At 42.3% G+C, this 13545-nt stretch overlaps 1 protein-coding gene across 7 annotated transcripts in view; it reads right to left on the bottom strand.

The window, feature by feature from the left end:
- ARHGAP5 (Rho GTPase activating protein 5) overlaps positions 1–8420 on the bottom strand; it is an 80214-nt gene extending 71794 nt beyond the window's left edge. The window contains exons 1-3 of one of the 7 annotated variants that reach the window (XM_043548396.1): positions 8031–8381; positions 4829–4900; positions 2855–2945 (exon numbers count right to left, since the gene is read on the bottom strand). The gene's annotated coding sequence lies outside the window, so the exon portion shown is untranslated. Of the gene's footprint in view, positions 1–2854; positions 2946–4828; positions 4901–6038; positions 6092–7515; positions 7775–8030 lie in introns of those variants that run through there. The other 6 variants (XR_005225549.2, XM_037900575.2, XM_043548397.1 and 3 more) reach the window with 6 other exon arrangements.
- Between the last annotated feature and the right edge of the window lie 5125 nt (positions 8421–13545).

Genomic DNA, 13545 nt, shown 5'->3' with positions numbered 1-13545 from the left:
AGAAACTATGAAGTTATGGGGAGAGGGGAAAGAGTAGAGTACATTTCGATAGATAGTCTATCTAATTATGATCCGTTTTGACAGACTTCTGGGAAAATAAGGAGTATCAGATGACACTGAAGACTTGGTAGGACTACTGCTAGATTAGAGTACCACCCATACATTTGTACAGATGTATGGGCTCATAAAACAAACATGCAATTGTGCATGTATAAGCAACCAAAACACAAAGAAAAATTTTTAGGTGGGCTATATAGACCGAAATTCCAATTTTGTATCTCAATTTTGTAATCAGACTTAAATTATAATTTAGTCTTTATTTTTATTACCCTAAGAAATCCATCAACTACAGTGGATATGAATGATATGATTCCAAGAAAGCTTCTTTAGGGCTTGTTTACACAGGATGTTAGTACACTGCAAATTAATGTGCTGCAGATTTGCACCATGGCTTGCTGCACACTAATGTCTCATATAGACAAGCTCTTAGTTTTAACAAAAACAAAAACAAAAAAAGGTTGGCATAATACATTTCCAAAACCTGACAAAGTTTAGGTCAAGACTTAAAACGGATAGGCAAATATTAAAATGTATCTATATTTGAAGTCCTAAATTAAGATGAGGCAAATAAGAATGTATTGTAAATAGACCAAACTGATGTTAAATATTCAAGAAATTATTTTTCATGGCTTTATCTTGTAAAACAAATGTAACACTTCAACACAGCTTTCCATTTGACATCTAGATTAGAAAGAACTAAAACTGAGCTTCAAACTGATCAGAAGCAAAATGCTTTCATGTACCATCCGTTGTCATGATACTCACTTACTTAAAATTTAACAGTTTTCACCTACAGTGTTATCTCAGCTATGCTGCTATTACTAAAATGGGTAATTTTAAAACCAAATACATTTCATTAAAAACAAGGAATTTAAACTCAGCTTGATTTCTACATCACAGTGAGTTTTTTGGTCACAAGAGGCAAAACTATTATGCATTTTATTATGCTTGATATTATTTGCCAACAGTCTCTGACAGAAACATGTTCAAAAAGAGTAAAACAATGTAAGATATTTTAAGTTCCTTCTTCCTAGGTTTTTCCCTGTTCTTACAACCCGGAGAATGCAGGGCTAAAAACAAAATGGCTCTCTCAGCAAAACCATTTAGCAAAAATAAATTGGAACATTGTTTATAGATAATACTAGGTTTACTTGTCTTTTAAAGTAAAACACATTATAGTGGCATCATTCACAAGATAAGACTTAGACGCTGAGTCAACATTTTCATTATAAACTACTTTCTGTTCCTCACAGTCCAGTAAAAATTTGCTGTGGACTGAAAGTTGGAATGTAAAGTCTTGGCCAAGGAGGTCTGATTCATTTCAAAAGACACTATCATTTGAAATCCAGTTAGTTGAAAAAAATAGTAAACAATAATTTCAGTTACTATATCTACAAATTTAAGGTTTTATTTTCACATTCTCCTTTTCGATTTTTAAAAGTTTTATTTCCCTTGTGGCTGTGAGATGGCATAAACAGGACGAAATGAATGACAACACCAAAGACTGATACCAGCTGCAGACAGAATACTGTCAAATGAGAGGTAAACAAACATCATAGAAAAAAAAAATCTTCTAAGCTTTCAGTTATAACAAACTTGGAGTTACTCATAATTCTAGCATATAAATGTTTTCAGACATAATTGATTTTTCATTTAATGTATCCCCTTTAATATATAAACTGCACACTAAGTCTTTCCTTCTCCTCTCCTTTTAAGGAATCTGGGTTCAGAACATAATACCAACTTTCAAGTTGTACAACTGAGAAGACAGATAAGGAAGTTATTCTAAAAGATTAAAGACCTAAGAACAAGAGGAATTAAGAGCTATTTCAACTGGGAATAACAGAATGAAATTAAGGAAAGAAAAATAGTTTTGCTGAGTAGCGGTGAAAAGTTCCTGACAGGTGTATCAGACTGATGAAGATCTTTCATGGAAAGTGGTAAAAGATTGCATCAGTTGGAGCGTTGTAGCATTAACAAGATGGACAAAGGAAAAAATTGTAAGGAGGGTTGGCATTAGTAGGAACATGAACTACGTGACCCAGCAAGTCTTTTTCCATCTCATTCATATACAGATATAGCTATAGATATATAGATAGATATCGAACTAGAAAATAACACAAATAGACAATGAAATGCCTTTTAAATAAATACATGAGAAAGTAATAAACCTGTTAAAGAAATAAGCTGACTATACATTATGATTAGGCGTTTTACAGACCATTACTACCATATTGTTCCCTAAAGGGAAGGAAGATTTTCTTCTAAGTACACCAATATAACCCTACCTCTAAATGTTCCATGTTTACAAATTTTGTAAACTTACAAATGTGCATTTTCTATAAATTCATGGTAAGATATGAGTTATAAAGTCTTATTCTATTCAACATAAAATAATTACACTGATGTATCATTAAAGATCTGATTAAAAGATGAATTTCTAGAAACTTTCCCTAGGGTTTTTGATTGCTGTGAGTTCAGACCTTTGTTTTGTTTCATTTCTAAAATCCCCTACCTTCCAAGATTTTGGGGTTACTAAAGGATCACAGAGTTTCTATTTTTGGGTCCCTAAAAGAAGGGCTTTGTGAATTAAAGCATACTGAGGAAATGCATGACATCATTGCAAAAAGAGTTGCTTTGAATTGCCTATGTCTTGCCATGGGACTGAACGGGTTTTTAAATTTCAGAATGTAGTTATTAAGAAAAAAACAACCCATAACATATGTTGTGATCAGTATCTATTCACTTCTACTAATTTTTCAGAACATCATGAAGATCAAAAGCCTAAACTTACCCTGATAGAAGATGGTTAACTTCCAGAGATTTCCCTGCAGTGATGTCACACATTTAAACTATCTCCTTCAATGAGTCCTTCCTTGAGGGATCTGAAAATGAACATATGATCCATTAATACTTTCAAAGTTATAAAGACATAAGAAAACCAGCATTGGGATAAGGTACAAAACTTTATTTTATTCATCAGAAAGATTTACTTTAGTTTAAATCTATAAATACATGAATTACATTTGTTTCCGCATATATGTACCTTAAAAATACTTACAAGAAATATATGTTTAAAATACAGTTATATATTACATTACAAGCTACTAGGTATGTTTGTCATTAGGAAGTTACAGTGGGTTATAACAATTGGAGCAGAAAAATAAAAGCATCGCTATGGCTCAAGATGAAAAACCCTCAGCTTTTGGATATAAGTTTTTTTATTTTAATCCTCCCCAAAAATTGAATTTATACCAAGGGATGCTGCAATAAAGTAATAAGAGAGGAAAGGGTGTTACACTTTTACTGTGCTGTCCTTTGAAAAAAGGACATGAACAAAGGTTCATTTTTTCCTGTCTCTGGTGGTGGTTCAGTTCTTAATTAAATATTAGACTGGTTTTATTTTATTTTATTTTGGGGGTGGGGGAGGGTATACAATGAAACCTTGAGTCCTGGGAAACATTCACTAGGTTTTAGTGTTCAAGGCTGGGTATGAACTATATTGATGATGCATATACCAGAGCCATTGAACCACCAGTATTCATTTCATTACTTTCAGACATCTCAAGATGTTCCAGGATGTTAGTTACCAAGAGTTACCCTTAGGTGTTACTTATGACAGCCTTTGTAAAGTGAGTTGATAGTCTCAGTCCATTGCCTAGTGGACAAGGGTGCACACACCTCACTTCAAATCAACATTCATGCACATTAAACAAAGCTGTTTAGGAATGCTTGCACTACCTCTGACCATATTTAATCTTAAGTATCCAAGACTGCCAATTGGGCACCTTTCATAAGCATTAAAAAATTTAGTAAGAGTGACTATAATCAAACTGAATTATTTATTTAAAAAATTGAAAATGTGTAAATAACTTCAATAAATTATTTTAAACGGTAAAAACCCAGAAACACTGAACCAAGGAAGAAAACATTCAGGCTACATTTCAGGAAATAAGTGCAACACAGGAATAACTAACAAGAATAAATACAGAAACAAACTACCAAGAGAGGTGGCTTGCGCACTAACATTGCAGGTATTTCAAGATCAGAGAAGATATTAGGTTGAATGGAACAGTAAGTAGTAAAGCGAAATAGATAGCGGATGAGACTGGATGATCCAAATTTTTATTTGTTTCTGTTTTCTTTATTATATGAATTCTAAATATATCACATTACATTTTTAAAGAGCAATACAACCTAATTAATCCTATAAAGAAACTGCTATCCTCATTTTACAAACTGGGATGGACAGAAAAATTAAGTGCTTTGCCCAAAGTGGAACCCCCCCCCCCCCCAAAAGGCAAAACTCGGCTTAAAAAACAGGTGTTCCAAGTTCTCAGTCCCTTTCTCAATCCACTAGATTTTCCATTTCATCTCTGACTGACTAATATTACATTCAGTTTGAAAATCCCTAATTCTCTTAAGATTTAACATAACCTACAAATTATTTCCACTTTTAAAAACAAAACACCCCACAGAGCTCTCAGGATGGGACCTTGTATTCCAATTGTTCTAAGAGTAACTATATTTTGACTGTTAGCAATTTCACATAGTGCTCACCAAATAAATTTACCATTTGCTATTTTTAAATTTCTTTCTAAAATCCTAGGAAGCATTTTTATGACTATTACATTACTGTATTCAGATAAAAAGTTAACTACAAGTGGATGTTACATTCAGGAACCACCACAACATGTGTTGTCTTGAAATCTCAAACAACTGTTTTATGAAGACACACATGTTGGCAAACAGTAATGGTTCAAATTACCATCATTATGGAAGTCTGAACTTTTTTTCTCTAAATTAGGCTATTGGTCTTCTACAGAAGATTTTCAAATATCTGAAAGACAACTGTTAAATTTAGATACAATACCATTATTTAAACAGAAGCAAAAAGTAAAACAGTAACACAAAATTAGACTAGGCCTGATCTTGTAGTCATTGTGCAGGAGCAACTCCCACTAAAGATATTCATGCTGTTCAACAAAAGTTTCTCAGTGCAAAGACTGCAGGATCAGGCTCTCCATTTACAGATAACATTATAGTTACTCAAAGACCACAAAAGTGTTGCTGGAAGGAAGATTACCAAAGGGAATTATGGGGAATTCAAGACAGAACCTGCAAGATAATGGGATAAAGGAAGTGATAAAGAGGGAAAAAAAGAAAAGTCATAATTAAAGGAAGAAACTGTGAAACTGAACTAAAACCAGTTTGGCATGTGGAAGAAAAGAGAATAAATCCAGTCACTAAAAGGACAGAGAAAATAGTGGAGCAGAACTCAGCAACCCATATTTATTGTGCCACGTAAATCAAGTGTCCTTTTTGTTTAAGGAGGAATTATGATGGATGGCCTAGGCCACAGTAACTAAAAGTCAGGAGATCTGGGTTCTATTTCTAGTTCTGCCACTGGCTTTTATGACCTTGGGCAAATCAAACATCTTTGTCTCAGTTTCCCTCTCTGTAAAATGAAAATAATGCTTACTCACATTTGTAAAGTGTTTAGAGATCTATGCATAAAAAGCACTCTCCAAGTACCAAATATTATTAACTATTATAAAGAGATACTTAAGGCCAAATTTTACCTTTGAAAACATTTTGCAGTGCCTGGGATTTCTAAAAGTGTATCATCAGTAACAAATGTTATCTTCCAGCGCTAAAATAATTGCTCACTATAGTAGTAGTATAAAATTATTGTAGATTTACTCAGCATTTTCTCTAGTAACTGCCCATTTACAGTAGAACATCTCTATGCACCCCTCTATGTGACTAAATTCTGAAGTCACAAATTACTCATTCATTCCAGACATCCACTTAGACAAACTTTTATTCCTTCAATAAAGGTAAATTCACATTTAGAATCAACTCTGGAAGCTGCTTTCTAGAAAATTTAAAGAATATCCCACATATTAGTCTATTAAAAATAATAAATCTTTTAAAATTATATGTAAGGCATCCTCCAGGAGTGCCACTATATTTACCTTTAGTTAAGGAAGTACTTTTTGGTGGTCTGATAAGATTGCCAGCATCCTTTAATACCTTTATTAAAAGGAATGGAATTATTTTTAGTAGCATTATTCTTTAATAAAGATGCTCAGAAAACCCAAATATATTAATATGGTTATGTAAACTTCATAGAGAAATTTTTCTTGAAAGTAAAGACCTATGGGACAAAAAAATTTTTTTAGCTTTAACCTCAAAAAACAAATTCTGTTTGTTTATACCTGTGCTAACAATAGGATTTTAAGACCATTTGTTCTGAGCATAAAATATTTAATTGGATTAATTATGTTACCCATGCCACACCTTAGAAAAAATAAAGCCTAACACCACCAAAAGAAGAAACTTGGCTGTAAGTTTTTCATTTTATTGCGTTGTTCACAATTGCACTATTAAACCTATTTACATTCCAATCAAGCTTATAAAAGGTGTTTTAATAATTTGCATATTCAGTGTTTAGAATGTTATTTCCCCAGATTAAAAGCAACAAGCTAGTGATAACGTAACAAACTCTTAAAGTAGTGTTCTGACACTGTATGATGTACTATATGGCCGCTAAAAATATCACCACTATATTAACTGCACACTTACTATGTTATAGTAAAATTACTATATTTAAGTTGTAGCATATTACCATAAACAAAACCAATAGTTGCAGGAAAAGAATATAAGCGCCCATGTCAAAAATGTACCTGGATGCTCATTTATAAACCAACAAGTTTTAAATATGCACTGTTAATTCTTTTTTTTTTTTTAAAGCATAATTCTGGGATTATGGTAACTGTTGTCACAGCTGAAAACAGTTTTCATACCACAGAACCTTATAAGGTAGGACACCGTGACATCAACACAATAAAAAAATACCACCTATTAACTCCGCATTCATTTATGACATGGGTATTCCAGTATCAGTGCTGTAATTCATTTCAATAGTAGTGAAAGCCTTCCAAAGACACACAGTTAAAATGGACGTTCGATTGATCAGCAAATGCAGTGATCCATTTCAGTTTTATTCTGCAGTGCACACTTTTAAAAAAAATTCTGTCAATCTCTACTACCTAAGCAAAAAAAAATTAATTATCTGTGTGAATCTCAACTTAAGGACACACACACACACACACCTCTACGACTATTTTGTTTTAGACTTAAAATGTTTGACTCCCACTTATTAGGTAAATCCTTAGCACTGGATATACCAAAAGCCTCATATCCAGAGGGGGCAAAAAAGGGGGTTAGCTTCCCATTTTTTCTGTTCTTGATCCTAAATTTTTTAACAGATCCAGTGTTTCACCCTCCCTATATCATGCATCTGCAGCACCGTACTGTTATTTCTATATGTATCTCTGGAGCTTTCCTTGGGTGGAGAAAGTCTAAAGGTTACACCGGTGGAAGGGATATAAATGCTGTAAATTGCAACATCTTATCCTGGATCCCCTATTTCAAAGACTTAAAACCCACCTGGTGGAAAAACAGAAACGCACACACATCATTAAGGGAGCGAAGTTTGCTGAGATTTAATTTCAAGGAATTTTTGAGGCGTGAGAGAAGGGGGCGAGGGTGGGAGAACTGAGAACAGTTGAAATCCATTAGAGAAGAGGAAAAAAGAGAAAGGAAGAATTAGGAGGAGGAGGAAGGAAGGCGAGAGGACGAGGAAAGCTCCCCCCACAACCGTGACCAGCTGGCAGCCTCGTACGGCAGGCTCAGACCCTCCCATTGCTCAGGCCTTGCCCTTCACCTGTCTGGGACCAGGCAAGCTCACTCCTCTCCCGCCCTCCCCCGCGCGTAGGTGCCGGGCGGCGCTGGGGCAGCCGGCTCCGGTTCCGCCGCTCCCAGCGGGCAGCCGTCCCGGCTCTCCGAACTGGTTACACCCAGCGGCGGCGCCAGCTCCCCCTTCTCCGCCGGCCGGCCGCGGCCCCCGCAGCCCGGGGTGGGGAGCCGGGTGAGATCCCAGGGGGACGGATTCTTTCCCCTACCTCGCGCGGTCGGGATCCGGCTCCTCCGCGGCGGCGGGGGTAGCAGCATTCCCGGGACGCGCTCTCCTCGCCAGCGGCTTCTCCTCCCCGCCGGGCTTCCTGGACTCGCCGGCCCTCAGCGCTCTCAGCCGCCGCGGCCCCGTCCCACCTCCCCGGCGCTCTCGGCTCAGTAATGGCGGCCGCTGAGCCTCCCCGGCTCTCGCTTCGCTGACGGAGTCTCTCTCTCTCTCTCTCTCTCCCCCTAACTTTACCTCAGCAGCTTCCCTCCCGCTCCCGCCGCCGCGCGCTCCCGAGGCCCGGCTGCGCGTGCGCGGGAAGAAGCTCTGCTGCTCCCGCGAATTTCCTGGGAAGCTGGGCGGACGCGCGCCTTCCCGCACTCCCAGTGCGCGCATCCGTACGGGCGCGAGCTGCCGAGGCTGATTTACTCCCTCTTGGCTAAATGGCTAGTCCAGGGAACTGGCAGAGGTTGAGCCTCCGGTTCTAATCCCACCTCAAACCCTAATTAAGGGCTACGTGTGCGGCCCTGGACACCAGACACTTAAGCCCAGCTTTTTGAAAGTAGCTGTCCAAAACATTGAGCAGATGAAGATGGTCTTTTACAACAGGGGAACGCAACCTTTGCCCACACACCCCATACTCCCCTCTATAAAATGGGGTACTGACACTTGCCTACCTAGTAACATAGTTTGGGAAATTTAATTCACACAGGAAAAAAAGCAAGAATTAAAAGCGTGAGGGCACAACAATCAGTATTACAGCCTATGAAATTTCCTTAACACTTCCCCTTCTGAGACTGTTTTCAAGTGCTTATAACTTTGCCAAACTATAACTGTTTGGACTGAGAATTCCAGCCAACACCTGCTGCTCCTCAAAGTCATCTAAGAAGTCAGTGGACACACCGCCCCGAAGAACTCTGCCCAGAGACGTGATCTACAGCTGTGGGTCCTTTTTCGTCCTTGCCCGAACTTTCTCCTCTCTGCCCCCTTCTCCACTTTCCTTCTCCTGCTGTGATGGATGGCTGTCTTAGCCAGCATCAGGAGCAAGCTGACAAGGAAATCTTGCAACTTTCTGAGGCTACAGCTTGGGGGTGAGTGAATCAGGAGGTGCAGGGAGAAGTGTAGCTAGAACCTCACTGGGAGGTTCTGGAGGAAGGGCTGCAACCTGATGCATTCTGTGTAGATGTGCACCAGGTACACAAAAAGGACAGTTGTTAGGGGAGTTTGTGTCTGTGAGCCACACCAGGTACACAGCTGTGCTCAGGGTTCTATGAAGGAACTGCCAACCATAGGCAATGTATGGGGGATGCTGGGGCATGCAAGGTCAAGTACACCTCCCCCAGATTTGTGCTTGGCCTCCCAGGGGGAAGGAAAAGGGCTCTGTCCTTGTCTCGCTGCACCTGCCCCCTGGCACACTCAGGTCCTGTCACTGGCAACCAGGCCTGGTTGGGGACCAGCCACTTCTCACGTCCGCTGCTCCTGGTTGCTGCTCTGCGAGAGCCAGGGTGCAAAGGCACATTTCCGGATCCCTCAGCCCCTGTCCCCAGCAGGCGGGCCTGGGCAGTGGGCAACCTACTGCCTCTGCAGTTTGGCTCATGCAGGCAACCACTGCGCTTCATAGAGCAGTGACCCAGAGCAGCCAGCTTTAGCCGACATGAGAAGTGGCTCCTTCCTGGGCCCGGCTGCCAGGGAGAATGGTCAAATGTGCCAGGAGGCAGTGGGAGGAGGACAGAGCCTCCCTCTCCCCTGCAGCTAATTCTGGTGGGGCAGCGAAAGCATGGGGGCCTAGACTGGGCGCAGAGCAGGGAGGTCATTGGGCAGAGGAGATATGTGGGATGGTCACATGTCCTTCCCTTTAGATTGTGCCCCCCCAGCATAAGGAGGCACAAGTTGTCTATGCCATTGACTAATATCCCTGGCAAGCTGTGGGACCAGAATGGAGTGCAGACTGGCCCACTGAGGCTCCTCGCCCTCCTTCGGTGGCAACAAGTCCCACTACTCGGTGTTGGGGCAGGACACAAGGGCAAGGAAGTGGATGGTGTGAAGCACAAGTAATACAGATGTTTCCTGGGCCCAGTTCAGAGGCAAACCAGCTGAATATTGTGCATTCGGCTCTGGTTGCACGTTTGGGTCAGTCAGGGAGGCTCACAGGACAGGGACCCATTGATGAGTTCCAGAGGGCCAGGGTGGACAGCCTCATGCAGTGGTTAAAGACCATAGGGTCCTCTCAGACCCTCCTATTATCGTCCAGGAGGTCTCAGACTGGTGGTACCAGCCAGGACCAACCTCTAGTGCACCAAGGGAGATTCTACCACCTGCACACACAGATGGGGGTTATGTAGCAGGGGTTCTGAGAGGAGATCCTCCCCTTAGGTGGCTGCCACTTTCCTTGGTTGCAGAGACTAGCTTCCAGGTCCTGGTGGAAGACTGGCAGCTCAGAGGTCTGAGGGGGGACACTGGTCATACTGGAGTCCTCAGAGGTGGTGGAGGAAAGTATGCACCAGTGTGCTCCACCCTAGACTACCTGCACTGTAAAGGAGACTCTGCAGGACATGGAAATGGAAGGCAGGGACCTGGCTGCAGTTGCAGACCAAGCCCTGCCTTCCCTACCCCAGGGGGAGACTCAGCACATCCACAAAGACCTAGTGCAGCCTTGGTCAGAAAAACTGCAGGATTATCTTCTGGGGACCATCCAGGGTTCCCAGCAGCAGGCTCAGTGTGGTAAATTAGTTCCAGAGCATCTGATTGAGCACCAGTGCCCTCCCCCAAAAGGGAAAGGTACCGGAGCAGCCCTGTCCATCTCTGCAACCGGTGACCAACCTGGCCTTGTTATTGACCCAATTCTCCAGGGCAGTGATGAGCTGCCAAAATGTTAACAACCAGTTCCCTCCTCACCCCCCAAGGGGGTCATGGCCCACCCCTGCCCCCCCGGGACTCCTACCCCATCCACCCCCCTCCCCTGTCCCCAGAACCGGGCAGGAAGGTCTCGTGGGCCACCGTAGTTGGTGCCCACCATGCCCTACCCCTAAGAGCCAGAGGGACCTGCCGGGGGACGAAGTGGGTGCTTACCTGGGGCGGCTCCCAGGAAGCATCCAGCAGGTCCCTCTGGCTCCTGGAGGCGGGATAGCGTAGCTAGGAGGGGAGCAGTGGGAGCAGCTGCTCCCCCCACCGGTCACATCAAAAGTGGCGCCTTAGGCACCAACTCCCTGGGTGCTCTGGGACTGGAGCACCCATGGGGAAAATTTGGTGGATGCAGAGCACCCACTGGCAGCTCCCCGCCCCACGTCCAGCCCCAGCTCACCTCTGCTCCACCTCCACCTCCTCCCCTGAACACGCTGCCCCGCTCTGCTTCTTCGCCCCACCCCCCCAGGTTTCCCGCAAATCAGCTGTTCATGCCACAAGCCTGGGAGGGCTGAGAAGCAGGCGGCGGCTTCGCGCTCAGGCCCAGGGAGGTGGAGGCGAGCTGGGGCAGGGAGCGGTTCCCCTGCGCATCCCCCGAGTTACCTGCTGCAGCGCGGGCAGCCCTCCTCACGCCCCCCCGCCCCAGCTCACCTCCGCTCCCCCTCCGCCTCCCTGGGCCTGAGCGCGAAGCTGCCGCTTGCTTCTCAGCCCTCCCAGGCTTTCCGCACAAACAGCTGATTCGTGGGAAGCCGGGGGGTGGGGCGGAGAAGCAGAGCGGGGTGGTGCATTCAGGGGAGGAGGCAGAGCAGAGGTGAGGTGAGGTGGTGCCGGGCAGGGAGCTGCAGGTGGGTGCTCTGCACCCACCAAAATTTTCCCCATGGGTGCTCCAGCCCCAGAGCACCCAGAGAGTCGGTGCCCAAGGCGCCACTTTTGGCCGGTTGTTAAATTTAGAAGCCCTTTTAGAACTGGTTGTCCCTCGCGGGAGAACCAGTTCTAAAAGGGCTTCTAAATTTAACAAGCGGTTCCCAGCGAACCGGTGCAAACCAGCTCCAGCTCACCACTGCTCCAGGGGGAAGGGATCAGTGGCAGAATGGTAGATGCCCAGATAGAGTAGCAGACCTGTACCCCAGCAGATGGCACAGAGAGCAGATTGGAGGGCGCCCACCTGCCACATATCACTGAGATATGTGGGAGGGGATGAAGCAGAAGGGGTCAAGCTTGGGAGAGGACAGACAGAGCCTGTCCCCTTTAGATCCTGCAATGGAACCCAAAATTCCTGAGTCTCAACATACCACTGCTGCCAGCAAACATCTCTGAAACCCACTGACAAAGTGTATCATCCCCTTTTAATGCTGGTCTGCATAAAGAACCACCCTACTGCTGCTATCAGTCACTCTATTAGCTCAAGCAGTAGAAGCCTTTTGGGAGTGTAAAGGTTCCAGCCCTGTCGATGATCCACGTGGGTGTCCATACAATGCCAAAAAATTGAATTTGTTTGGGTTTTTTCAATTTGCCTTTTTAAAATCATAGGAAATTAACAGAAACAAAAACCACCAAACATTAAGCCTGAGAAATCAGGCATTCCCTAATTCCAGCATTTCTTAACTTTCGAGTCCTTAACTTGGCAGACTTAATAACGTTCTTTTGTGCATAATTATATATACACATATTATAAAATTCTGGAAAGAAAACAGGAAATTAGACAGCTAGTTCAACAATCTTCTAATCCCTTCTGAAGACCCGCTTCTTCTCTACATGAGAAAGTTACACCAATTTAACATCATTGGTTTAGAAACCAATTTCGTAAATTGGTAAAAACTACTTGTGTGAACACTTTCAGTATAAGAATACCCATACCAATTTAGCTTACATCAATTCCTCACTGGTTTAAGTTAAATCAATATGATCCACTTTAAAACTGAAATGAAAGAGAGTGTCCACACAAGAGGCCTGAACCAATTTAGGGTTTTTTAAACTCACCACTACAGCATCCTACTTTTCTGACTTTTGAATTTTTAATCTTAACTTTGAATTGCCTGACTTTCAAGTGCTTGGGGTATTTTTCTTTTTCTGTTTTGTTTAAAGTTTACAACTTGAGCATTATAATTACATTTTACATTACTGCATATCAAGTTACAGTTTAAATTCTATCTGAAAGCTTTTGCCTCATATTTTAAGAAAACTTATTTGTATAGCTTTCTAAAAGCATTGAAATATTGTTTATCTGAACATTTTAAAGTAATGTAATTTAAAGTAATTTTTAAAAAATGTTTTATCCCATATATTTGTGTATAAGGCAACTCACATATGAACCACCCATTTTGCCTGCAATCTGAATGTTAAAGTCATTCAGGGAGTAAAATTAACACAATATGAGTAGGTTTATATTTTTATATAAACCATAGTACTAAGTGGGACCAGGAAATATCAGGATAACCTGTCCAGCAAGCCCATACCTTAAGAATATGAAGATGAGGCAGGCTGTCTGAATTAGGAGCATATGAAATCATCATTAGAAGTTGCAGTCCTTCAGAGCTTCAGTAGGATTGTCCCTTCTGCTTACAGGTCTTTGGGGAATCTCCTCACTCACATATGGAAGCAGAGTGAGTTAACTGCCT

Source organism: Chelonia mydas, chromosome 6, assembly GCF_015237465.2.
Source record: "Chelonia mydas isolate rCheMyd1 chromosome 6, rCheMyd1.pri.v2, whole genome shotgun sequence".
Classification (NCBI taxonomy): Eukaryota; Metazoa; Chordata; order Testudines; family Cheloniidae; genus Chelonia; species Chelonia mydas.
Note: the sequence above shows the minus strand (reverse complement) of the source record. Positions and strands in the feature narration are given on the sequence as shown.